Raw genomic sequence first — 27,988 nt, 5'->3', positions numbered from 1 at the left:
GCGAGCCACGGCATCTGGGAGCACTGCGGTGTGCCTGATGGGGGGGTGTGACCACGCTCCTGACAGTGGTGCTGGAACCGGGAATCCCGCCGGCAGCACGTGTACTTCTCATTCTGGGCGCCACCTCGCCCCGCGATCCCGCGAGAACTCCCGCCATCCCGCGAGAACTCCCGCCATCCCGTGAGAACTCCCACGATCCCGCGAGATTTGGCTTCTCTCGGGGAGAGTGGTCCTGCTGACGCCACAGGGCTGACGCCAGTATCCTCTGAAGCCTACTGTCTTGGACTGGATTTTCCAGGACACGGCACCTGGGGAAAAGCTTACTGCTGAGGAGTGTTTTGCCACAGAAGCAGGGAAAGAAGACGGCGTGTGGCGAGCAAGTTGGGGGAGCATGACTGAGAAGGCCGCAGCCACTCGCAAAGCTGACGGCTGGGACCTACGGGACATCTGCACCGAAGAAGCGTGAAGCTGTGCATCTCCACAGGGTCCCTCTGGAGGGGGCGTGTATTGCCCAATCCCAGCTCCTCTTGGTCAAGGATGGTCCCATGGGGTAGCTCCTCCACCATGGCAGGTCACGTATTTATTGGTGCCGAGGAGTTCCTTGGCAACTACAAGGAATCCCTGGGGTCGGGGGCACGGTGCTGCCAGCTGTGCCCATGGGGGACCTGAGGGGCCTGGGTGACAGCGGGCCCTTTTTTGGAGTAGCAGCAGCAGCAGCGACCTGATTCCATAACCATGGGACAGCACCAGTCGCCCTGGGGGTGGTGCATAAGCCAGTTTCCGTGCAACTACTATTTTGGTAACTCTAGGATATTGTGGTCTGGTCCTTTTATTGTTTTGTTTTTCTCATTCAAATTTTTAACAGCTAAGAGCGCTTTCCTGGTCTCTGTTTATACTTTTCTCAGAGCATCCTTTTCTTGTTTTAAGGCAGTAATACTTTCTCAATATCCGTGAGAATATTCGTTAGATCTTTAAAGTTTTCTGCTCTGGGGAGCAGTCTGCATAGTGGTTAAGAGGATGGACTCTAGAACCAGACACACTGGGTTTGAATCTCAGCTCTGTTATGACTTTGTGGACTTGGGGAACTTTCTGTGTCTTAGGTTTTTTTCTTTTTCCTTTTATTTCTTTTTCTTTTTTTTTCTCTTCAAACAAATATATAATGCTTGTTATACAAAAGTTCACTAATTGCTAAGCTACCAGTTTGTTAAACTTAGAAAAAGGGTTAACTTATTTTATAACTCTAAAAAGAGAACTTTACATTTCTATGACTCAAGCTAACTGACATCCGGGTTCTAAAAGTTGTGAATCGGGGGTTTAAAAAACGTCACTCTAACATTGTCCCAATTAATTTTGATATGCCATAAAAAAATCTTCTAAATGTGTTGTACATTAAGTGAAATAATGTTTCTAACATAAACTTATTTAAATAGCTTTGACATCAGTAATAGTCCAACCTGTAAACTAACTGCCCTCTTACTATAAACAGGAAATACGGCAGTGTCAGTGTGGAATGTAATATCTGTCAATTCACATGCAATGTAATGAATAATCAATCAATTAGGCTAGTGATATTTAAAGAACATAGTTGTCACTGTGTTTCCCAGAATAACTGAATATTAACATTCTCATCAACTATATGCCAAGTTCATTATCTCATATTCTTCTCTAGTCTCTTTGTCTGCAGATTGGAATAGCCCCATGTGGAATATGAAGCAGTGGCCCAGAACTTGATGATCCTACATCTTTGGGCCATTCTTTCCAAACTTTGGTAAGTTTTGTAAAGCCTAGAAGGATCTACTAACATTTTTTCACTCTTTTCTTGCTTTTCTTGTAATTTTTCCAGTCTTTTTTGTTCTACCTTTACATTTTCCTTTGCCTGTCTATCTAGAATTTTCAATTCAAGTTTATGTAAATCTCTTTCTTGAAACCTGAAAATTTCATCGGCAGCAGTTTTCCTTTTTCTGCCTTGTCTAACTTTTCATGTATTTCTTTTTCAAGCCTCACAAGTTCTTCCTCTTTTTAATTCTTCTTCTCAATGTAACATAATAATAGTAATCTTAGTCTAAACTGGCATTGGTGCTCTTCTGCTACTTTTGCTTTTCCTTTTCTTCTTCTTTTAACTTCTTTTAAATATGAGAAACATATCTCATTGACATTTAGATACTTTTCTATTCTTCCCAACCTTCAACTGACAATTTATGATTCTTCTTTGTTCCTGTTTTTCCTTTCATCATCTTCTTGTTTATTGTGAAAAAACATAGTTAGTTATATTCTCTGTCTTTAACTTGACCATTTCCTCTTTTTTATTGCTGCTTTTAGTGTTCCAATTCTGAATAGATTTTTTCTTTTTTCTACAGTCAGAAATTTTTGTATAATTTCTCATGTTGTTGCACTTAATCCTGTGTTCTTTCAGGATAAGGTTCTAGAATTTCTCCCATAAATATTGTCTTCTCTTTATGTTTGTTTCTCACTTTTACAAAGGTCTGATGATCAAAGTCATCCAGTGCCCTTGTTGCCCTCCTGTTTGCTGAAAGAATTTTTCAAAATCTACCATTTCTGCTAGAAGAGTATGTGATGGTACTTTGTCTACATGAACCTTACTTGACATTGTTCTGAAAGCTCTCTGCATTTCTGAGTGACCCAAAGTCCACATGTCAATTTTTCTGGATATGGCAGTCAACTCAGTTTTAGTTGTTTTCTTTAATAAGCTCTTCATATATCAGTCTCTGCTCTTACCGAAAGGTGCTTATTGCATTTTCCATTTTTTCTATTATTTCTCTGAGCTTTCAGCAAAATCAGGTCTAAGTGTCACTTGTTTTAACTGATGCTGAAGTCTCTTTACATCATTATGTATTTTGGCCAGTTGTTGCTGGATTCTTGCTTTTTCAATTTTTCCTGTTGATAATTTATTTAAAATTCTTCCACCACACTATGCTCAATAATGAAGTCTTTTTTTTTTTTTTGGTGGTAGAAATAACCGTTTACCTTTTTCTATTAATAACTTGATCTTTTAAATTTTCTGCTGCATGTATGGTTTTTGCTTTTTAGTCCAACTAGATTGCTGCTTTCAGATTTGAAGCTGAAAAGGTTGAATTCCATCCAAAGTACTAAAACATCCATCATTCTGTGTCATGACTACCGTGAGTGTGGCCATCTTTCTGGTAGAGTAACTGGGGCCCCACAGGGCCCACAGCCTAGGGTGTCATACAAGGGGCAGTACAGAACCAGCAAATAGTTCCCTGCATGCAGACGTGGGACTGCGGATGTGCCAGAGGGAGAGGCAGAGCTGTGCCTTAGTTTCTTCATCCATAAAGAGGAGCAGGAAGACACTGAGCCCACCTCCTCCCACAGGCACAGAAAAACTGCAATGACATACAGAGCAACTGTTGATGAGAATGACCTGAAGACTTTCCATGACTAAAGGTTTAAAGAAGGCACCCCAGCGAGATGGCTAAGAGAGGCGGAGACACTATATATGGTCAAGACCCACACTCCCAGGTAGGTGATTCACAAATGAGGGGATAACCACAATTTCAGAGGTTCTCCCCAAGGAGCAAGGGGTACAGACCCCACCACAGGCTCCCCAGGACGTCTGGCTTTGAAGACCAGAAGGACTTGTATATGGGAGAGCCAGAGGGCTGTGAGAAACTGACTCCTCTCTCAAAGGGCGCACACAAAATCTCACATGCTTTCAGGGAAGACGCAGTAATTTTAAATTAAGTAGGTGGCCTGGGTCAGACCCACTTGCTGTTTTTGGAAAGCGTCACAGAGAAGCAGGAGACAACTGTGACCCCCCCTGGGGATATAGACATGGCCGCAGCCATATTTGGGAGCTTATTCTACCATGAGGAAGCTGGTACTGCCAAGTAACATTTGGAGTCCTCTCTTAGCCTATTAACGCTAGGGACTTGCCCACCCACCAGTAGGTGACAATAGCTCTGGCATGCCCCAGGCCACACAGCCCACGGCACCAGGACCTGGCACCACCAACCAGCAAGCTGGCATCAACCCTGGGGGCGATACACCAGGACCTGGTTGTACCTACCAGTGGGCTGTCACCAGCCCTGGGGCCCCCTGATCCTTGCAGCCAGCTTCTCCAGGACCTGGCCCTGCCTATCAGTGGCTTGGAAGCCACTGCACAAGGCAGAACCTGGTAGCAAACTGGGCAAGAGGCCAGCCGTGCATTACCAGCACATCCAAAATAGTTGGCTCCACTGCAACCGAAGGGCCCACACAGCCCACAAAGGGGCACCCTAGAGCACATAGCTCTGGTGACCAGAGGGAAGTGTGCTGCCAGGTATCATAAGATGACTCACACCTAAGGACATTTCTCAAGGATTGGAAACATAACCAATATATGTAATACACAGAAATAAACAGAGAATTAGGCAAAATGACAGGACAAAGGAATATGTTCCAAACAAAGGAACAAGACAGAATCTGAGAAAAAGAACTAAATGAAGTTGAGATAAGCAATCTACCAATAAAGAGTTCAAGGTAAGAATCATAAAGATGCTCAATGAACCTGGGACACAGAAGTTTAACAAAGGGTTGGATACATAAAGAACCAAATAGAGCTGAAGAATATAATAACTGAAATAAAAACTACACTGCAAGGAATCAACAGTAGATTAGATGATACAAAAGAACAGATAAGCAGTCTGGAACACAGAGTAGTGGAAATCTACCAGGCAGAACAGAAAAAAGAATTTAAAAAAATGAAGATGGTTTAAGGAACCTCTGGGATAACATCAAGCATACAAACATTTGCATATAGGAGTTCCAGAAGGAAAACCGAGATAGAAGAGCAGAGAAATTATTTCAAGACATAGTAGGTGAAAACTTCCCTAACCTGGGAAAGGAAACAGACATCCAGGTCCAGGACGCACAGAGAGTCCCAAACAAAATGAATTCAAAGACATCCACACCAAGACATACTATAATTAAAATGGCAAAAATTAAAGGTACAGAATCGTAAAAGAAGCAAAAGAAAAGCAACTAGTCACTTGAAAGGCGAATCCCATAATACAGTCAGCTGACATTTCAGCAGAAACTCTGTAGGCCAGAAGGAGTAGCACAATAATTTTAAGGTGATGAAAGGAAAAAAAATAATAGAACCAAGAATATTCTACCTGGCAAGCTGTTATTCAGATTTGAAGGGACAGATAAAGAGTTCTATAGACAAGGAAAAGCTAAGAGTTCAGCACCACTAAACTGACTTTATAAGAAATATTAAAGGGACTTCTCTAAGTGGAAAAGAAAAGACTACAACTAGAAATACTAAAATTACAAAAGGAAAATCTCATTGGTAAAGGTGAACATACAGCAAAGGAGTAGTACAACCACTTGTAAAGCTAGTAGGAAGGTTAAAAGACCTTTATAGGTGAAATAGTGAATAGTGAAATGATCTGAATTTGTATCCCAAATAAATAGTTAAGGGATAATACAAAACAAAAAGACATAAAATATGATATAAAATACATTAAACATGGCTGGAGGGGGCAGGGAGTAAACGTGCAGGGTTGTTAGAATATGTTTGAAGTTAAGAGCTCATCAATTGAAAATAATCATTCATATTTATACAGTAAGTCCCCTACATATGAGTTGCGAACTTTCAAAGATGCAAACCTGTGTTCACAAATCCAATCACATAAGCTAGTTGACATGTCTGGTGTACGTTGTCACGTGTGTGCATCCTGTACAAGTGGTTGTGCTTTTGTGTACTTTATAGTACTGTACAGAGTACAGTAGTACAGTATCTTTATTTCAAGCCCAGGATGTCTGGAAGCAAGTGTAAAAGCAGCAGAGATGTCACTGGTACTGAACATCAGTCATGAGTGAAAGTGCAGCTTGCCCTCCATCTGCTATTGCTGACGATCCTTCAGCTCTACCATCTCCCACCTCCTCTCCCTCCTCCAGTCAGTAACTCTTCTTGCCTGTTCACTTGATGCCAGCCCCTGTATGCCAGCTGTTGTACTGTACTACTGTAGTTTTCAAGGTACTCTAAGATTAAAAATATTTTCTTTATTTTTTGTGTTTGTTTTTTATGTATTATTTGTGTGAAAAGTATTATAAATCTATTACAGTACAGTACTACATAGCAGATTGTGTTAGTTGGGTACCTAGGCTAACCTTTTTGGACTTATGAACAAATTGGACTTACGAATGTAGTCTTAGAGCAGAAATCATTCGTATGTAGGGGGCTTATTGTATATGAACCTCATGGTAATCACAAATCAAAAACCTATAATCAATACAAACAAAACAAAGAGAAAGGACTCCAAACATAACACTAAAGATACTCATCAAGTCAGGAGGAAAGAGCAAAAGAAGGAACAAAACACTACCCAAACAACCAAAAACAATTAACATTTTGGCAATAAGTACATACCTATCAGTGATTACTTTAAATACAAATGGGCTAAATGCTCTGATCAAAAGACATACAGTGGCTGAATGGATACAAAAACAAGACCCATATATATGCTGCCTATAAGAGACTCACTTCACATCTAAAGGCATACACAGACTGAAAATGTGGGGATGGGAAAAGGTATTCCAGGCAAATGGAAATGAGAAGAAAGCTGGAATAGCAACACTTATATTTGATAAGTTAAACTTTAAAACAAAGACTGTAATAAGAGACAAGGATATTACATAATAAAGGGATCAATCCAACAAAACATAACAATTGTAAATATGTATGCACCCAACATTGGATCACCTATGTAGATAAAGCAAATATTAACAGACGTGAAGGGAGAAATTGACAGTAACAAAATATTAGGAGGCTTTAACACTCTATTTACATCAATGGACAGATATCTGGAAAATCAAAAAGGAAACACTGGCCTTAAATGACACATTAGACCACATTGAATTAATATATATAGAACATTTCACCCCAAAACAGAATAATACATTCTTTTAAAGTGCACATGGAACATTCTCCAGGATAAATCACATGCTAGGCCACAAAACAAGCTTCAGTAAATTTAAGAAAATTGAAATTATATAGGCGTCTTTTCCAACCACAACTCTAAGAGACTAGAAATCAACTACAAGAAAAAAACTGCAAAGAACACAAACGTGGAGGCTAAACAATATGCTACTACAATGGGTCACTGAGGAAATTTTTTTAAATACCTGGAGACAAATGAAAACACAATGATCCAAAATCTGGGACAGAGTAAAAGGAGTTCTAAGAAGTTTACAGTGATAAAAACCTACCTCAGGAAACAAGAAAAATCTCAAATAAACAACCTAACCTTACATTTGAAGGAACTAGAAAAATAAAACCCAAAGTTAGTAGAAGGAAAGAAATAAAGATTAGAGCAGAAATAAATGAAAGAGACTAAAAAGACAATAGAAAAAATGAAAGTATGAGCTGATTCTTTGAAAAGATAAAGTATTGATCATTGATAAAACTTTAGCCAGGTTCATGAAGAAAAGAAATGAGAGGACTCAAATAAATAAATTCAGGAATGAAAGAGAAGGCATTACAACTGACACCACAGAAATACAAAGGATTATAAGAGATTACCATAAAAAATGGTATACCAGTAAAATGGACACTCTAGAAGAAATGGACAAATTCCTAGAAGTGTACAAACTCCTAAGACTGAATCAGGAACAATTAGAAAATATGAGCAGACCGATTTCTAGTGATGAAATTGAATCAGTAATGAAAAACAAAAAACAAAAAAAAACTTCCAACAAACAAAAGTCCAGGACCAGATAGCTTCACAGGTAAATTCTACCAAACATTTAAAGTATTCCAAATTATTAAAGTGAAAGGAACACTTTCAAACTCATCCTACAAGGCCAGCATTACCCTGGTACCAAAACCAGACAAAGACACCACAAAAAAAGAAAATTATAGGTCAATATCCCTGATGAACATAGATGCAAAAATTCTCAACAAAATATTAGCAAGCTAATTTCAATAATACATTAAAAGGATCATACTCCATGATCAAGTGAAATTTATCTCAGGGATGCAAGGATTTTTCATATCCACAAGTCAATGAGATACATCACATTAACAAATTGAAGAATAAAAATCATATGATCATCTCAATAGATGCAGAAAAAGCTTTTCACAAAATTCAACATCCATTTATGTTTAATAACAAACCTACAGCCAACATCGTACTCAGTGGCGAAAAGCTGAAAGCATTTCCTCTAAGATCAGGAACAAGAGAAAGATGCCTACTTTCACCACTTTTATTCAACACAGTATTGGAAGTCCTAGCCACAGAAATTAGTCAAGAAAAAGAAAAGGAATCCAAATTGAAAAGGAAGAAATAAAACTGTCACTGTTTGCAGAGTGACATGATATTATATATAGAAAATTCCTAAAATGCCACCAAAAAACTATTAGAACTATTAATAAATCAATTCAGTAAAGTTGCTTTATACAAAATTAATATACTTAAATCTGTTGCAATTCTTTACAGTAACAATGAATCAGAAAGAGAAATTTTTAAAATTCCCACTTAAAATTGTATCAGAAAGAATAAAATACCTGGGAATATACCTAACCAAAGCAGTAAAAGACTTGTACTTGGAAAACTGTGAGACTCTGATGAAAGAAATTGAAGACAGCACAAATAAATGGAAAGATATACCGTGTTCATGGACTGGGAGAATTAATATTGTTAAAATGACCATACTACCCAAGGCAATCTACATTCAATGCAATCCCTATCAAAGTACCAATGGCATTTTTCATAGAACTAGAACAAATAATTCTAAAATTTGTATAGAAACACAAAAGACTCCAAATAGGCAAAACAATCTTAAGAAAGGACAGAGCTGGAGGTATCATACTCCCTAATTTCAAACTATACTACAAAGCTACAGTAATCAAAAATGAATGGTACTGGCACAAAAACAGACACATAGGTCAATGGAACAGAATAGAGATCCCAGAAATAAACTCATGCTGATATGGGCAATTAATCTATGACAAAGGAGGCAAGAATATACAGTGGAGAACAGACAGTCTCTTCAATAAGTGGTGTTGGGAAAACTGGAGAGCTATATGCAAAAGAATTAAACTACACTACTTTCTCACACCATATACAAATATAAACTCAAAATGGATTAAAGATTTTAAATGTAAGACCTGAAACCATAAAACTCCTAGAAGAAAATATAGGCAGTACGCTCTTTGACATCAGCCTTAGCAGTATATTTTTTGGATATGTCTCTTCAGGCAGGGGAAACAAAAGCAAAAATTAACAGATGGTACTACATTAAATCTAAAAGCTTTTGTACAGCAAAGAAAACTATCAACAAAACAAAAAAGCAGCCTGTGAATGGGAGAAGATATTTGTAAATGATATATCCAGTAAGGGGTTAGTATCCAAAATATACAAAGAACTCATACAATTCAACATCAAAAAAAACCCCCAAACAACCCATCAAGAAAAACAACAACAAAATGGGCAGAGGACCTGAATAGACTTTTTTCCAAAGGAGACATATAGATGGTGAACAGACATATAAATAGATGCTCATCATCACTAATCATTAACGAAATGCAAATCAAAACCACAATGAGATATCAGCTCACACCTGCCAGAATGGCTATCATCAAAAAGACCACAAATAATAAGCATTGGCAAGAATGAAAGAGAACCCTCATGCACTATTGGGATTGTTAATTGGTGCAGCTGATATGAAAAACAGTATGGAGTCTCCTCTAAGTATTAAAAATACAACTGCCATATGATTCATCAATTTCACTTCTGGATATTTATGGAAAGAAAACAAAACACTAATCTGAAAAGATATATACACTCCAGTATTCATAGCAGCACTGTTTACAGTAGCCAAGATACGGAAGCAACCTAGGTGTTCACTAATAGACAAATGGATAAAGAAGATGTGGTATATATAGCCAAAAAAAAAAAAAAAAAATTCCTGCCATTTGTGACAACATATGGACCTAGAGTCTATTATGCTAAGTGAAATATTTCAAACAGAAAAAGACAAATACTGTTTTATTTCACTTATATGTGAAACCTAAAAACATACAAACAAAACAAAATGAAAACAGTCATAGAGACAGAGAACAAACAGGTGGTTGCCAGAGGGGAGGAACTTGGGGGAGGGAGAAATAGGTGAAGGGGATTAAGAGGTACAAACCTCCAGTTACATGACAAATAAGGGGGATGTAATATACAGAATAAGGAATATGGTCAGTAATATTGTAATAACTTTATATGGGGACAGGTGACTGTTAGGCTTATCATGCTGTTAATTTCATAATGTATGCAAATATCGAATCATTATGTAGTGCACCTGAAACTAACATAATATAGTGCGTCAATTACAGCTCGATAAAAATAAATAAAAATAAAATTTAAAAATAAAATACAACAAAATCGGGGCAATACAGTGCCTACCTCATAAGCTGTATAATGATTGGACTTGTACGTAAACTTAGAATAGTTGATTCCAAGTGTATATTTCTAGTTATTATTATCTGTAGCTCCTCATGTCAGTTTTTCTGCATATTCGCCTTGCTTATTCTTTTTAATGCTGCTGGTATTTCTCACATGCCTCCTCATCCTTGGATGTCTACTCACTAGAGTTTCTTCTGCTGTTGTATGAATGGGATGAGAAGAGTTCTGACCCAGACCTCCATGCACATAAGTGACAGGGCACATCCACTATGAGCCTTCACTTTAGGGGCTGGTGAACAGGAGAGGAATGTCAGGCTGTGGATCCCTAAATACGATTGACTTTCATACACATCATATCCCTTTCATAGATTTTCAATTAATATGGCATTAAAGGGGCATGGTAATAATATCCTAAAGTGGTGGATATTGTGAGCAGAAAGTACAAAATACAAATAAAATCTTTACAGAAGTCCTGCACTTAGGTAAAAGAGAAGAATCAATGGCTTAACTACACGTGAAGTGTTTTTTTATCACTTCGAAATAATGTCCTAAGATTTTTGGAAAGTGACTTGCAATTTGACTCTCTAGAATGCAGGGTAATTATAGAATCACTGTGATTTTTTCTAGAATTCTAAGATCACTTGTGATTTATTGTAGATTGTGTAATTTTGTTGTTTCAAAAACAGGACAATAGCTTTTTAAATTTTTTTCCCTAAGGTAATGGTATGTGTCTGGGCCACTTGCAAACTGTGGAAGCCAGGAGAGGAGGATGAGGAAAAATAGAGGAAATATTCCTCAGTAAACAAGCCTTGTGACCCAAATGTGGAGTAAGAAGTTTGTGTCGCAGTCTTAGGATGTGGTCAGTAGCTTTGCATATTTCTGTACTGAGTTAGATTTCACAACTTCCTGAGATGTCATTTGTTTTCTCTCCCCAGCTTGAATTAGGACTTCCCTTCCAGGCTCTGCCAAGCCAGTTTCCTTTAGACCAATTTGTAATCAAGTATTTCTACTAAAGGTTCGTGAAAAGAGCACTGAATTCAAAACCAGGATAGGTTTCTAAGTCCAACTTTCCTTCTTACTGTCTGACCTTAGAAACCAGTGTTCACACCAAGCCCTTATTTCCTGAACAATTCATATTCTTGGAAGGGAGAAAGAGCTTTCTTACAAGTAATGAGTTTCCTGTCACTGAAAGTGTCCAGAAGATGCTCAAAAAACCACTTCTTAAACTCTTGTGAATGTTTATGTAATAAGAAGATTGGACTTAATTGTCCTGAAAAATCCTCTGAACCCTTCTGAAACTCAGTGATTTTCTGCTCCAGTTCTAGGGAAAGAAAGGAGGTGGGGAGGGAATGAGGAAGGGAAGTAGCGTATTTATCCACATCTCGTGGATTTCAGCCTTGGCGTCTGGAGTCGCTCCAGGCTGCCCGTTCTGACTTGGATGCACACTTCCTTGATGTCTGTTCGTTCTCTCCCAGCAAGTCCCTGGAAGAATGTGTAAGTCAAGGCAGGCCGATGTATACCATCCGTTAGAGGGGTGGCCACATCAATGCAAACATAAGATTTCTTTGCATTCTTATTCTTCATTTTAAAAAATCTATGGAAATTTAAAACTATACTTTATCATATATCTGTTTCTGTTTTAATATAAAATAGTATTTTAAATCATCAGTCACTGGGAATGGGGGGGAGGGTAAAGAACTTGACCCTCCACCTAGGAACACGTTCTTCAGTTTCTTCGTATACAACTGCACTCCTGGTTAGGAAGCTCGGGTCAACACACTGGACCCGCTGTCTGGATTCAGGTTGTTATCCATGATCTTCCCATAGCCCTGGGCACCTACCCCCTCCAACACACCAGGAGAGCCCAAGTGTGATTTCAGCAGGCCCTCTCAGTTCATTCATGCTTCTCTTTTCACCTGACTCTGTTTACAATGACATATTTTAGTAGAATTATTTCAGAACCTGCCTTGACTCAACCTGAATGTTCCTCACTGACTGATAAAACCCTTGCCCCTGAAAAAGGGTATTACATTTTGCTACAATTCATGATACATCTTTGGAGAAGAATTGTGCATTTTATACAATTTGTCAAGGACAGTTTCAAAATGTGTAACATCATCAGTCTCACTGACAGCATCTCTAATGGTTTCACTCTGTAGTCAGAGTTTTGCCAAATGCAAGCCAACATGCAGACCATCACACACCTGCTCCCTACCTATGGTTTCAGATGTGTTATCTGTTGGAAACACAACCAAGTTTAGGGAAAGAATTCATCCTTGAAGCATTTCTTTCCTAATTAAGACAACAGATGTTGCTTGAAGTCTCTACCTGGGGAATTTATGACTTTGGTTTTAAAAAGTAAGAGGAATTCACAGATCTGCATTCATAATAATAGGTTTTTTTAAATCAATTTAGCCATCCTGGTGGTGACTTATAATAGTCAAGAATTGGTGATGGTTGTCATTTTCAACAATTTAATGGCATTTTCTAAAAGTGCTTTTACTTGAGTTATTATTTAGACTTCATCGCTCCCCAGCTGGGTGTCTGATCTCCCTCTTGTGGCAGGAGGCTGGACAGATCTGGCCTGGCTCAAAGAAGCTCGAGGAACCAGGGCAGCTGGAGGAATGGCTCTTATGGCCTCTGTGGTTACATGGAGGCAAAGAGCAAACAGCAGAGTGAAAGGTCACAGTCAGAAATGCGTGGCTAAAGCAATCGACAAGGCAAGAAGAGCCTGAGGTGGGCAACAGGCTCGCCTCAGGTGGGTTAACTGGTGCAGCCTGTAGGTCAGAGTCAGTGACAGTGAGAACCAGGACCCGCCACTAGGAAGAGGCGAGCAAGACCATAACCCTGGTAAACAGCCGAGTCATGAGCTGGTGCCCTCCTGTGAAGCATAAGGCCAGGCCACAGGGCACCCAGGGACCCACTGAGGCTTCACTTTCTTTACCTGTGTACTACTCTCCCTGCTTATAAGGATGTGGCAAAGATTAACTCAGTCCTGTATGTGAAGTCTGTCATTATTAGTTGTTAAAATTATATGATATGTGATATAATTGAGAAATATATGGACAGATAACCTAAAAAAACTCAAAAAAACCCCAAAACAAAACAGCTGCATGGTGAGAATATTTTCTTTTTCGGGGCAGAACAAATTAGAACAGAGCACTTTGGGGTGTTATTTTCTTTAAATTTAGTCTGCTGTTGTGAGTTTTTAACCAAAGTGTTTAATTAGCATCTGATTGCCAAACATTTGTGATAGTTATAATCTGTGAACAAATTATTGATTCTTACTGTGGCAAGTTCGGGTAAACTCACATATCAAAATTTATATACAAGGAAAAATCCCAACATGAAAGAATTCGATTTTTTTAAACACCAGGTCTCAAATTATCCAGCTACTTTGACAGTTTTAGTGCCTTGACTAAATATTTTATGATGATACTACTTTTAAGATAAAACGTAAAAGCTAATTTATAGTGACATCTCTTTATGTAAAAGGTTCCCAAGCTGATTTATTACCAGGTTGAAGCATGTCAGTGAATACAACCATCCCTTAAAGTAAAGAGACTTCACAATTTTCTCCCACACTCCTAAGTCAAACAATTTATATGAAAAACAGGGTCTTTAATTTTACGACTCCACTTTATTTTCCTATAATATCTCCTTTAGTTTCATTCTTCAATTCAATTTAGTACCTGCTATGTTCTGTACTAAGTAATAAGTTTGGAACACTGTGCCTAATTATAATTCACTTTAATATCTGCACATTTGAGGAAACTTAATGCTGAAGATTCAGACTTAGTTCTTCTCAGACTTGATTATTCACTTATCATCCTCTACTCACCAGAAAAGTAGTTCATCACCTGCCAAATTGACATTATGTTTTTCAGTTTTCTAATTGCCTCTCACCATCCCGATTTTGTCTTCTTCTAAATTTATTACATTACATCATCCTGAAAGGACTTTGGGGGAAATACACACATATATAATTACTTAACCATATTTTTGGTTGGGGTGGAGGAGTTTAAGGGACTACTTCTAATGCTTTATTTACAGTTACATACCACTCTTCACCAATACAATTAATAAAATAAAGCATACAGTGATGATCTATAAATTCAGAACATTTGTGTAGTGATAGTTGAGTATTATTTCTGAGGCTTAAGAGGATTTTTATAAGTAAATGGATTTCAAGGATTATTAAAGGGGAAACAAATAACATGGGATTTTATATTGGGAGTAGTTTTTGTTACAGGAATATTGGAGGTGTTTTAAAATAAAGAAGTTGAAGAGGATGCTATAAACAGGACAAAGAAGAGACAGCAGAGCTGGGCAGCAACTGGAGGAGCCCTTGCTCGTGGCGCATCGCAAGGTCCCGCGGGGCAGCGCGTGATGCAGGAGGCGGCAGCAGCAGCGGTACCACAGGAAAGAAAGACGTCTTTGGCGACAGCGTTTTGGTGGGAGGGAAAATATTAAGGACAGAGAGACCAGATGGTGATAGCATGGATCCCCAAACCAAACTGTCATGGACTCAAATCTGAGCCGTAAAGACCTAGTAGAATGGAAAAATAATAACACAAATAGAAAAAAAAAAAAAAAGGATTTGTCTACATCCATTTAATGTACTTACATTTTATTTCATGCAGAAGGTATTTGAGATGAATTATCCAAAAAGAGAAGGAGGAGATATTTACAATAAGATTCATAAAACAACCAAAAGAGGAAGGGAGAAGCATATGCCAACCATTAGGGTCAACAGAGTGGCCGCGTTTGAGCAGAAAACCTGGAGCTTCCTCCCAGCCATGATGAAGAGGGAGACTGTATACATTACAAAATCTTAATTAACTACTGTCATCTGAAATAATCGCCTTCAAATATTTGGGGGATAAAATTAAAAATGGTTAGAGACATGGCTCCTGGGTGACAATAGAATAAGATATAATCAATAATAACCTCAGTATTGGCTTCACACCAAATAGATAAATTTGCCTGACTAGTTTTGAGAGCAGCCTAAGATAAAAACGCATGGCCAGCAACTGAGAGACAGTTCTACAGAAGCAGTGACAAAAATGGCATGGTCCAAATGGGTAGCCTTCTTGCGATATGGTTGATCCAAGGACATTGGTTCATACTTAACGCTGGGTCCTGGGACACATCTGTGAACAAAATAGCCATAGTCCCTGCCTTCAAGAAGCTTACATTTTGGCGGGGGAGTCAGGAAATAAAGTTAAAAAGATATAAAAATAAAATAATTACGAACTGTGAGAGATGCTAACAAGAAAATGAACACCGCTGTCAAGAGTTAAAGGGGTGGAGGGGTGTCCTCTTGTTTCACTCTAGTATCAGGGAAGAGCTTTCTGCAGAAATGACATGAGAAGGAGACTTTGGGGTACACGGAGCAGTGAATGATGCGTAACCCAAGACAGTCTTTCCCCACTGCCTCTCTCCCAGACTTTCAGTGTGCATCATCTAAGCAGGGTGTTTACGACTATGCACTCTAGACAGTTGACCTGCAGTGCAGACATTCTGTACGGCTAATTAAGGAGATTTCAACGAGCTGGTGATTAGGTTAATATCCTATTATAAAAATTAATAAGCTTAACCAATGTTTTAGCTCAAGTAAAGTTTAGAGACGTGCTATGTACTGAATTGTATCTCCCACCCCATTTCATATTTGAAGCCCGAACCCCCAAGGTGACGATATTTGGATATGTGCCTTTTGGTAGGTAATTAGGTGTAGATGAGGTCATGAGAGTCAGGACACAGTGAGAAGGTAGCCATGCGCAAACCAGGAGAAGGGCCCTCACCACGGAATGAGGGAATGGAGTCAGCCAGCACCTGGCACCTTGATCCTCGACTTCCCAGCCTCCAGGACCGTGAGAAACGCATTCCTGTGGTTTAAGCGGCCCAGTCTGTGATACTTTGTTATGGCAGCCAGAGCTGACTCACACAAAGATGGGGCTGAAGAAACAGTAGGATTTAGAGAGGAGAGTCATAAGATAGGAAAGAAATCCAGAAATGTGCTCCAGATCCTTGTTCTAAAGCCTGATTATGCTGCAGACAAAAGTGGAGTGAGTCCAGGTCCCCCTCTCACACTCCAAGGGATTCTCTGGGTCTCAGAAGGGACTCCAAGCTGCCCTGCACCGAGCAGCCTAATTCTCACAAGCCCCCAGACTGCACAAAGGGTCCTGTCGCCCCATATTGAAGGGTCATCTCACCCCCCCACACATACGAGGAGCCAACAGTTCTCGTTAGTTCGTAATGCAATATGGTAGTATTTTAATTGGTTCCTTCTTATTGAAAAGAATTTTTTTGCATAAAAAATTAAGTGAAAACCAATGTACAGTGTTAAGTAATTCTTCTGCCAATCCCAGTCCCAAAGTCTCCAACCTCCTTCTCCAAAGGCTACCAATGGTGAATGGTTTTTTATGTATAATTCAAGATATACTTAAGGCACACACAAATACCAATATTTGTATTATATTTACACACACATTTAAATCCAAATGGCAGAACTGTACAAATAATATCCTATGCCACCTTCTCTTCCAATCAGCATGTATCTTGGAGGTCATAGAGTGCATTTTATCTTAATTTATTTAACCTGTTCCCCCATCGATATTTGTGTTCCCAATCTTTGCTATTATTAACAATGATGAAATGAACATCCTGTGTAAATACTCTTGTGCACATGTGTGAGTGTATCTTGAGGATAAATTCCTAAATCAAAACAGCTGGGTCAAAATAGATATGCATTTTAGATTTTGAAATTCAGAATTTTTAATTTTTCCATACATTTCTCAATTCTATCACTAATTCTAACAATTATAATAATATTGGTATATCAGACTTCACATTTAAGCAATTGCCAAATTGCCTTCCAAAGAGGGAACATTCACTTATACTCTCACCAATGACATGAAATGCCTATGTGTCCAACTATGCTGTGAATGTGTTGCTTAAATAACTCATAACAACCTTAGGAGGAGGTATGAGAATTATTCCCAATTTAAAACTGAGTTAATTGAGGCACAAGGTGAAGCAACTCGACAAAAGTCACACAGAATTAAGTGACTAAAGTGAAAGCTGTGTTCCCCCGACCCCTGTCTTACCCGTTATGCTCTATGGCCTTCCAGAGTTTCAGCCCTAGCTCACACTTGAAGGTGATGACCTCGGCCAAGTTAGTTACCTCCCATCCATGATTTCTGTATATGTAAAAGGAAGATAAAATTGATACGAGATAAAATAAGACAGTGTAAGGAAAATTCCATGAGCAAGGGGCTTTAACATAAGTTCTCCTCCTCCCTGTTGAGATAATGTATGCATCAGGGGGAAGAGTAAACCATGGCTAGTAAACCCTAGCTAATCCTGTTCAATGACATGGAAATTAAAGAAGCAACTGTGACCCTTTTCAATGTTAATGGTACAGCAACAAAGCCCATGGAAATGAGGGTTTGTGGCATACCTCCCTCCATCCCTGTCTTTCTTATTCAGTATTTAATTCTGACTGGTTAGTCTTGGCCCAGCTTATGCACAGCGTTACATAAGATTTCTAGCCCCTAGAAACCGGGCATTCGAACCTCCTAGAACTGGTTTTTCCACCTATTCAGGGTATTTCTCAAAGTTCTGTTTGCTAGCAACAGTCTTTGGCTAATGATAAACTGAGAGCAGTGTAACCTGTGAAGAGGAATGAAAGGGAATGCATTTCTGTTCAGCTACAGAGTAAGCTGTGGCTTGGAGCCTACAATTCAGAATTCAGAGGAAACTTTGTACTGCTGAGTGAACCTGCTGATCAAGATATTGTCACACCCCCTATTGTTAAATTTTGGGTTTTTTAATATGATAAGGCAATTGAGTCAGTATTGAGTGAGCAGCTCTTGGGAGTGAGTCTTAAGAATAAGCAATCCAAAGAAAGGTCCTTGTTTCCCACAGGCCAGTTTAGAAAGCGTGGCACCCCTGCTCTCACGCACAGGGGCTGAGATGGGAGCAGAGCGTAGGCTGGGCTGCAGTGACTCGGCCATAGTCATTCTGTCTGGTTGATTCCCTAAGATCCAGCCTTATTTCCTTGTTTCTCCTCTAGGGGCTTGGGTGGGAGAAGGATTGGTAAAGCTGAATTGCCGGAAACTGCTAACGACCCAATCCAAGACAGCCCTGAATGGACCTTCTCTTTAGGACGCACAGTCCAGAGACCACACTCATGGGGATGACTCATGCACTCTTTCCTCCAAGCCAGTTCCTTGTACACCATGCAGGATGTCCACATATAACCTCACGCTGTGGTCTGTCTCTCCTCACCTCTGAGTGACAAGCAGAGCTCAGTAAAGTAGGCTCAAAATGGGAAGCAGGATGTTTAGACATGGCTGAGTTGACATAATGGTTTTAATGTGACTCAGGAAACTCACCACCACATAAAAATGTCAAAATCAAAAAAAAATCACTGTTTTTTACAACCAGGTTATAAAACAACAAACACCCTGACAATTACACTAACTCTATCCTTCACTTCACTCCTCACTCTCACCTGATCCATTACCCTATGTCTGAGCCCCAAGGCTGTTCTGTCCTTACCCCGTCCCACCCCCAGCATGCTCCCTGACCCTTTCCCTCTGCTCCAGCGGTGCCAACCAGCAATGGGTGAGGCTCAGACACTTATCCAGATATTTTGGCCACAAATATTTGCTAAGAGCCAGGCACTATTCAAAGCACTGCAGTGAATGTACTCTTTCTTCTTTCTTTCTTCCTCACTTTCTTTTTTCTTTCTTTTTTTGGGGGGTGGAGGGAGGTTGTGTTTGGTTTTTTTGCACGTTACAAAAGTTTTTTGTGTGGAAAAATTAATCTTTTGTCTTTTTTAACTGAGTGAAATATGTCTAATTTCAAAATAGCCAAGTCACAATATCATATAACAACAAAAAGTGCTTCAGCTCAGGAAAAGATTTCTATAAGATGTAATTTAGGAAAAATAAATAATTGCAGATAGGCAAAAAATATTTTAAATGACCATATGGACAAAAGTATCTGTTCTTCTCATTAGTACCACCACTATTGTACATTTTAAAAAATGTTTCAGGGACTTGTACCAAAAAAAATCTGTCTCTGAATGTCCTACAAAATTTGGTAAATCCGGATATTTTACAATCACCTGTTTTAGCTTAAGAAAAAATACAATTTACTTATTCACTTATAAATTTTATGTACTCTGGTCAAAATAGAACAGTTAGTTCATGCTTTAATATGCCTCCCCTGATCCAATACATAGCAAAATTATAAAAATATAAAAGGAAAAACCCAAAACACATGTCTGGGTTCAAAGCCTATTTAGCATCCCTGTGCACCAGGAACAGAGGAGAAATGCAGAGCTGAGCAGAACTGAGGCTGCAGCCGTGCTGGGCTCCAGTCCTGAAGACGGCAGAGGCAGCTGGAATTCAAGGGAAGGAAAACTGAGGGTGTCCCGTGGAAATCGGAGGACTGTGGCCAGCTTGCAAACAGGGGCTAGGTGGGGCTCCTTCTGGTGAAAGGAGGTTGAAAATCCACAACTACCTACTGCTGGGGCCATGACATTGTAGATGCTTCACAAGCAACAGGACAAACCACACCTTGCACCTGAGGAGCTGCACCAAATGCCCCTCGCCTGGGACCTGATGTCATATCTCTGCTCAGACAGTGAGCAGGTGCTCTGCAATACCATAAAATATCTGGGTTCAGGAAGTTGAGAGAATGAAGCTGCAAATCCACTAGACAGAGAAGTGTGAAGAAAAAGAAAGAAGGGGAAATTTTTCATTCAAAATGAGGCTGCAAAACAAAATTTCAAAATGCACGGAGAATTCTAATGCTGTGAAAGTGATCCAGCCAAAAATCAACAATTGCAACCTAATTTCATTACAGGTGAAATTTTAGGAAACTGTCTAGCCAAAATTTTAGAATAAGGATGATTTGAATGCTTAAGGATAAAAATGAAAAAAATTACATAAAATTTTTTAGAAAACAAAAAATATGAAAAACAAAAATGAAACAAATCAAGTAAATCAAAAGCAGAATGACTAGATAAACTAGAAATTAAAAATCTATTGATTGAAATAAAACATTCAAAAGATGGAGTAAATTTTGGAACAGAGAAAATAGTAAATTGGAAAATATTACTGAGGTTTTCACCAGGTTCACAGCATAGGGAATAAATTATGAGAGAATGTTAGGTAGAGAGATCATACACCCCAGCATATCTGGGAGAGTTCCATTTTACATCTGTGTCCTGATTTCATTATTAGTGACACTCCTTTTAACTTCCAAATATGTCCCAGTTTTAGGACAGACGGAAAGACAAATAAGACTGTCAGAATGAAAAAATAGAGAGAATCACAGAGAAGTAATATTTGAAGAAAAAAGAGTTGTGAATTTTCCAAAATTGAATGAAGACGTGTGTCCTCAAATTGAAAGTGAACTGTAAGAGCCAAGAAGGCTCTATTAAAATATATTCACATCTAGACTCATCACAGTGAAACTGGAAGACATCAAGGATTAAGAGACACTCTTACCAGCTACTCTTACTAGGAAAAAGGGAGATTGCCAACAAAAATGGTAATTAAACATTAAACCAAGCAGGATTCTCACAAACAACAATAGATGCCATAAAACAATAGGGAAATATATTCAACATAATGAGGGGAACTGTCAATTTAGAATATCATACCCATTTAACTAGGCAACAAAAACAAGACTCTGGAAAATAGATATTCAACCTATAATTGATATTCTTAGTTTCTTCAGTTTGAGAGGAGGATAATTCTAGATAACTTCAGATATTTTTAGAAAAAAATTATAGTTTACTTATAATTAATTAATTTTACCCATTAATTTATAGCTTGTATGTTGAAAACTTTAAGCTATTTTATGGAATTTAACAAATAGGATCTAATTTATCTATACATGGAAATGTAAAGGACAAAGACCAGCCAAGATAATTTTAAAGAATAAAGAATTAAAGAACTTGCTCTGAGAGTTATCAAGATGTATTGGCAAAGCTACAATACATAAGACGGTGTGGTATGAGCACAAGAATAGACAAATAGACACATGGAACAGAATAGAAACACATATGACCATTTGTTTGATGATAAAGTATAAGACAAATGAGAAAAGAACTGTTTTTTTTTTTAATAATGATGCTGGGTCAATTGGTTATATGGGAAAAATAATCTTGATATCCTACTTCACATAACACACAAAAATCAGTTCCAGAGCAGAAGGTAGATATATGTCCACGTGAAAGGTAATAATAAAACATCAGAAAGATAACAGAGAATACCTTGACTTCAGGATAGGCAAATAATTTTTAAATGTTAATAAATGAGACATAATTAAAATTAAGAACGTCTGTTTCTCAAAAGACCCCAGTAAAAGAGTGAAAGAGAAAGCCAAAAACTGGAGAAGATACCTTCAGTATTTTATCTGACAAAAGATTATTATCCAAAATATGTAAAATGTTCCTGTGAAGTAATATAAAATAGCCTATAGAAAAATGGGCAAAAATTTGAACACTGAACAGCTAACTCATGAAAGAGATTAGATAAATGGATAATAAGCATATGAAATACTCAACATTGTTGTTCATCAGGGGATTGAAGATTGTGCACATATTCAGGCACTATGTATGGGACTATAAATTGGTACAACCACTTCAGAAAACTCTTGGGTGGTAGCTACTAAAGCTGAACATATGTGTAGCCTATAACCCAGCAATTCCAGTAATTCACTCCTACAGGTTTACCCAACATAAATGTGAATGAAAGACAGAGACAAGCGCATTCAAAACAGCATTATTCATAATCCCCAAACACTGGAAACAGTGTAAATAGCCAGCACTTGTAGGATGGATACCTAAACTGTGGTGTGTTCATACAGTGGGATGCTCCACAACAGTGAGGTGAGTTGGTGGTACATCCAACAGTATAGATGAGCCGAGCAACATGGCATTGAGCAATAGGCGTTGGACACAGAGTTCATATTTTACTGTTCCATTTATATAAAGTTCAAAACAGGCAAAGCTAATCTATGGTAAGGAAGACAGAGCAGTGATTAACCTTAGGAAGGGGAGGGGAGAGACTGGGAGGGAACATGAGGGGGGCCTTTGGTGCTGGTAATGTTCTACTTCTTGATCTGTGTTGTTACACAAGTGTATTTACTTTGTGAAAACTCATTAACATACACTTATGCATATAAATATGCTCATTTCTGTATGTTTGCTATACATAAAAGAGGGGAAAGGCAAACCCCAGGTAACCAATATAGAAATAGAAATCATCTTGATACCTTCCAGACCACTAGATGAATCCAAAGGAGGACAAAATAAAAGGATTTGGAGGAGGAGGAGGAGCAGGAGGAAGAAGAGGAGGGGAGAAAAAAAGAAGAAAAAGAAAAATACCAAACCCCTTATCAATGCAACAGAAGGTAGGATAGCAGGGGGAAAAGAGAAAATGGATGGTAAGCAGAAAACACAAGGAGGTGGGAGAAATAGCCCAAAGAGTGAATGTACTGATAAATAAATAAAATTCACCTATTAAAAGACAGAGATTATCAGACAGAATAACAATAATATAAATTCAGCTATAAAAGGCATACTTAACAGCAAGCCAAAAAGAAAATTTGAATATTAGGTTTTGAAAAACTAACTAGCTTTTATAGTAAGATGCATTACAAAAAATAGACAATAATCCCCAAGACAGTAAAGCAATTTTGCACCTAATATAACATTACATTAGACAGAGCAAGCTGACAGGATTACAAAGTACAATTGACAAATCCAGAACTATCATTGGAAGTGCCAAACCCTTCAATAAGAAACATATAGCTCAAGTAGAAAAAGCTATTAAGAACATAGAATATTTTAACAACTAGGCTGTACCCAGGCTCAGCTTAGCTCGCTCCCTACCCCTACCCATTTCCCAAACCTTCAGGCCACTGAGAAGTGGGTAGAATTCTATAACCAGCTCTCAAACTATATCTTGTAAGGAAAGATTCTCAGATTCAGAGAGTGTGAGAAGGTACTTAAGGAGAATTAACCCAGAAAAACAAAAACAAAGTCTAGATATAGGACTCATTGGGAACATGATCTTGGTGAGAAATAACAACATGAAAATTATGCAACCAGAACAAAAAATAAGTATGAAAGAAATTCTATAGCAACCAGAGTCTAAAGAATGCAGGAAAACATCTTACCAGTGTTTCATACTATAGAAAAGCTTATGAAGAACATGAATTGAATAAATAAGAGCTTAAATGTAAGATTATAACAACAGAATGAAATAAAAATGGAAATTGAAAATATAAGGAAATTGAAATTCAAATAACACCATTACAGAACTAATAAACAAGTTACATACAGAAAGGAGTCGAAAGGATATGGCTGAAAATACGCAGAAGAAAGGCTTGAGATAAGCACAGTAAAATCAAAGGAAAAAGATTAATGGAAATAGAAGATAACGGAGGAGTGACAAAGATGACATTACACAGGATGATAAGGGTGTGTGAACTGAAGAACTCAATGGATGAATCAGAACAATAGAAAATAGAAAAATAATCCTGAAATACAGGAACAGGAATACTGAAAACTTCATATCACATTCCAAGACAAATACATTCAACACTATCAATTCTAAATCATATTCTTGTTGTTATTAAATTTTGAGGATGAGAAAAAAATCCGTCAGACATTCAGACACAAATATTGTCTCTTATAATTGAGAACAAAAACAGACTGGCCTCAGTCTTCTCCAGAGTAGGACTCCAGAATGGAGGCATTGGGAGCAACGCCTACCAAACTCTAAAGGAAAAAATGTGATAAAAAATACTGTGTCCAACCAAGATTCCATTCAAGTATAAAGAACACAAACAGATATTCTAAATAGGAAATAATATTTGGGTTACAGCATACACCAGCTTTCTGGAGGAGGAGAAAAGGACTAGGTGATAGAATCTAACTAATCAAGAGCTGACAAGAGACCCATGGTAAGAGGTGTTCCACCATGTTGATTTCTACAGCATCCTGGAGCAAGTAAGTGTGACCCACGTGTTCTGTAAGCTGCCAAGTGGTTCTTCAGGTAGAAAGGCAATAGACACATGTCTGCTCTAGCATGAAAGGACCCAGGGAATACTGTTATAGTATTTTTTAAAATAAACTCCTTGAAATAAAATCCATCCAGTAAGAGGAGAATCAAAATGTGGAGCTTGGGAATGAAGATGTAGGGGGAAAGAATGGTGAGATTTATGGTTACAAAGCATAAGCATAATATGTCATAAAACTTTAAAACGTTTAACTTCAGTGTCTTAATATCAAGTAAAGTGAAGTTAATTATTTTTTCATTAAAAGCAGAATGTATATTCTGGTGCTGGTTCAAGATGACAGGCTGAGCACCTGTATGGGTCAACTGTCTCTCCCAAAACTGGATTAAAGTGGATTCTCATTCCTGGACATATATCTGGAGAAAACCATAATTTGAAAAGATACATGCACCCCAATGTTCCTAGCAGCACTATTTACAATAGCCAGGACATGGAAGCAACTTAAATGTCTGCGGACAGAGGAATGGATAAAGAAGATGTGGTACATATATACAATGGAATATTATTCAGCCCCCAAAAAGAATGAAATAATGCCATTTCAGCAACACAGATGGACCTAGAGATTATCATACTAAGTGAAGTACGTCAGAAAGAGAAAGACAAATACCATATGATAACACTTACATGTGGAATCCAAATATGACACAAATGAACTTATCTACAAAACAGAAACAGACTCACAGACATAGAGAACAGACTTGTGGTTGCCAAGGCGGGGGGGTTGGGGGAGGGCTGGATTAGGAGTTTGGGGTGAGCAGATGCAAACTATTATATATAGGATGGATAAACAACAAGGTCCTACTGTATAGCACAAGGAACTATATTCAATATCCTGTAATAAACCATAAAGGAAAAGTATATGAAAAAGAAAAAAATAAATGTGTGTGTGTGCGTGTGTAAAACTGAATCACTTTGCTGCACAGCAGAAATTAACACAACATGGTAAGTCAACTATGTAAAGATAGATAGCTACCTCATATTCCTCCCTACTCTCAGCCCCCAAAACAAATCAAAACTAAACAAGACAATTCTTTTCCAAAAAAATTAAATAGTCTGGGAAACCCAAAGTGAGATGTCCACACTTTGGATAAAACCTATTCTATCTCTCAGTTATGAATTCCTCAGCTTGAATGCCAGATCACCACCCATTCCTCTTTTAAGGAAACAACTTAAACATAATTTCCAGTCCAGTTTTCCATTATTCTAAAGCAATGAACAACTACGAATTATCTGACGTGTGAGGGAAAATGGTTAAAGAATAAGACCAAGATAAATGTGATAAACTACCTCAGAGAAACAAACATAATTTAAGAAATGGAAAAGAACTTTTAAAATATTCTAATCAATATACTAGAAATATAAGAGAAGATTTTGCATGCATTTAGGAAGAATAGAATCTAGGAAAAAGGAACAGTGAAACAGCAAAAAAGAACACTTAGAAAATTAATATATGGCTATTGAAAACAGTGAGACCAGGGAGAAGAAAAATATCAAAACTGTAATGGACAGGAACGCCCCACAGCTGAGGTGTTCAGATCGACAGGACCAAGGTGTTCAGATCGACAGGACCAAGGAAACGTCCAGCACAAGTGAAATAAACATCCATTCCTAAATATAATATTGAGAGATTTGAGAACTAGATTCAAGAAAAGATCCTAGGAGTTTTCAGAGAGAAAAGATACCAACACTGACCACAATCATGCAAGGAGCACTGCCTACAACATTCCAATGAAAGCCAATGTTGAACTTAAAAGTTCTGAGCTACCCAAATTATTAACCGAGTATGATGACAGAATAAAAGTATTTTCAAATATCTAAGAACTCAAAACATTTATCTCCCATGCATCCTTTTTCACAAGGTTCCTTAGGCTGGGTCAGAAAATGAGAAAATCAAGAAGAACGAGAAAAGATGCAGGAAACAATGATTCTAACCTGGGACAGGATTGAGGGGAAGCCCTCAGATGATCAGTGGGCAGCAGCATTGGTCCCCAAGGGGGCTCTAGAAATAGGGATGCAGTTAAAAAAAGAAAAAGAAGGGGGGAATGTTCTATGGACTTGACAGTAGCCTTCAAACTGGAAGAACAAACCTAAAGACTGCATAAAGAAAAAAGAAGAAAGGAAATTAGAAATTACATGTTATCATGTAATCACTGCTGGTAACAAACCCCACTGACATAGTTATGATCATGTGAAGCAATACTTGTCAAGTTTTCAACTTTTAAAATCTAAACAAAGGCAAAGCATGGAAAACTTCACTGTAGTTATAGAACAGAAGGCAATTTTTTCAGTCTTGCCAATATAAAAGTAGAAACAAAGCTTGCAAAAGTCAGGGTCTGGAAGGGGGGAGGGATGGAGGACCCCACCTCACAGGATAAGGAGTCAGGATAGAGTCTCTATCACTAATGGAACAGACAGAAAGGGAAAGTATATAGTATTGGAGGTACCAACGTGATTAAAAGAGAAACTAAGAGTAGTGAAATAATTACTATGTCAGGAGGGAGTGAGGAAAGTGTAAGTGAGCTAAATCCTCATTTGCCATGGCCAGAAGTCAGTGGACAATGTTTAAAATAGATAATCCAAAAAAATCATGACTAATCATTTAGTATTTTAAACACCCAAAAATAAAAATATATGATCCTACTAAACAATATCTCTTTTTATAAAATAATTTCTGCTGTCTTTTAACCTATCTAAAGAAATGTATCAAGAGATATTTACAATAATGTTCATCTAATATTTCCAAATAGTGGGACTTGAGGAGAGTTTTTACATTGCTATTGGTATCTTTCTGTATTCCATGGATACTTTGTACCTTTATATCACTTTTATAACAGTGACATCATTATTTTATACTCTGGATGCTGGGAGGGTAATTGGTTATAAAAGGATAAAAGTGGAAGCAGGGAACCCACCTGAGAAAATGTAGTGGTGTAGACTAGGTGCTTACATTGGGAACAAAGAGAAAGCGGCCTGATTCCTGATGCAGTTTTAGAGGGAGAATAAACAGGCCTCACTGGCTCGAACATTGATGGTAGGCAGATGGGGAATCAAGGGTGATGCTGAGGTTCCTCTCTCTAGCTCCTGAGAGCTTGGAGGCCACAGAGAGATGGAAATGGAGTGTTCTGTGTCAGCGTTGAGAGGGGTGGAGAGGAGACCAGAGTTCGGCTTTATAGGACCTAACCTTGAATATCTGAGAAACATACAAGCAGTAATCATGCAGTTGGATTCTTACATAAATTGAAGCTCAGATAAATCCATGCTGGGCATATAAATTTGGGATTTGTCAGCAAATAGGTGGGATGTAAAGCTACGAGTATGTATGAAATCTCCTAGATACAGGGATTGAAAAAAATAGAATAAGACCTTGGACCAAGCCCCGAAGGCTCCCAAAAATGACAGGTCGAAGGGAGAAGGGAACCCTGGAAAGGAATTGAGAGGAGAAAGAGAACAATTTTTAGATTACA

The 27,988-nt window shown here is 38.1% G+C and overlaps 1 pseudogene across 1 annotated transcript in view; it reads right to left on the bottom strand.

Annotated features, from left to right (window-relative positions):
- Positions 1-328: 328 nt before the first annotated feature.
- LOC309635180 (coiled-coil domain-containing protein 112 pseudogene) overlaps positions 329-27,988 on the bottom strand; it is a 54,596-nt pseudogene continuing 26,936 nt past the window's right edge. The window contains exon 3 of the transcript in view: positions 329-2,929. The product of the transcript in view is annotated as a coiled-coil domain-containing protein 112 pseudogene (transcript). The remainder of the gene's footprint in view (positions 2,930-27,988) is intronic.

Source organism: Balaenoptera borealis (assembly GCF_965194805.1).
Source record: "Balaenoptera borealis genome assembly, chromosome: 9".
In the NCBI taxonomy this organism is placed as follows: Eukaryota; Metazoa; Chordata; class Mammalia; order Artiodactyla; family Balaenopteridae; genus Balaenoptera; species Balaenoptera borealis.
The sequence above is the reverse complement of the archived record's forward strand: the minus strand, read 5'-3'. Positions and strand labels throughout refer to the sequence as shown.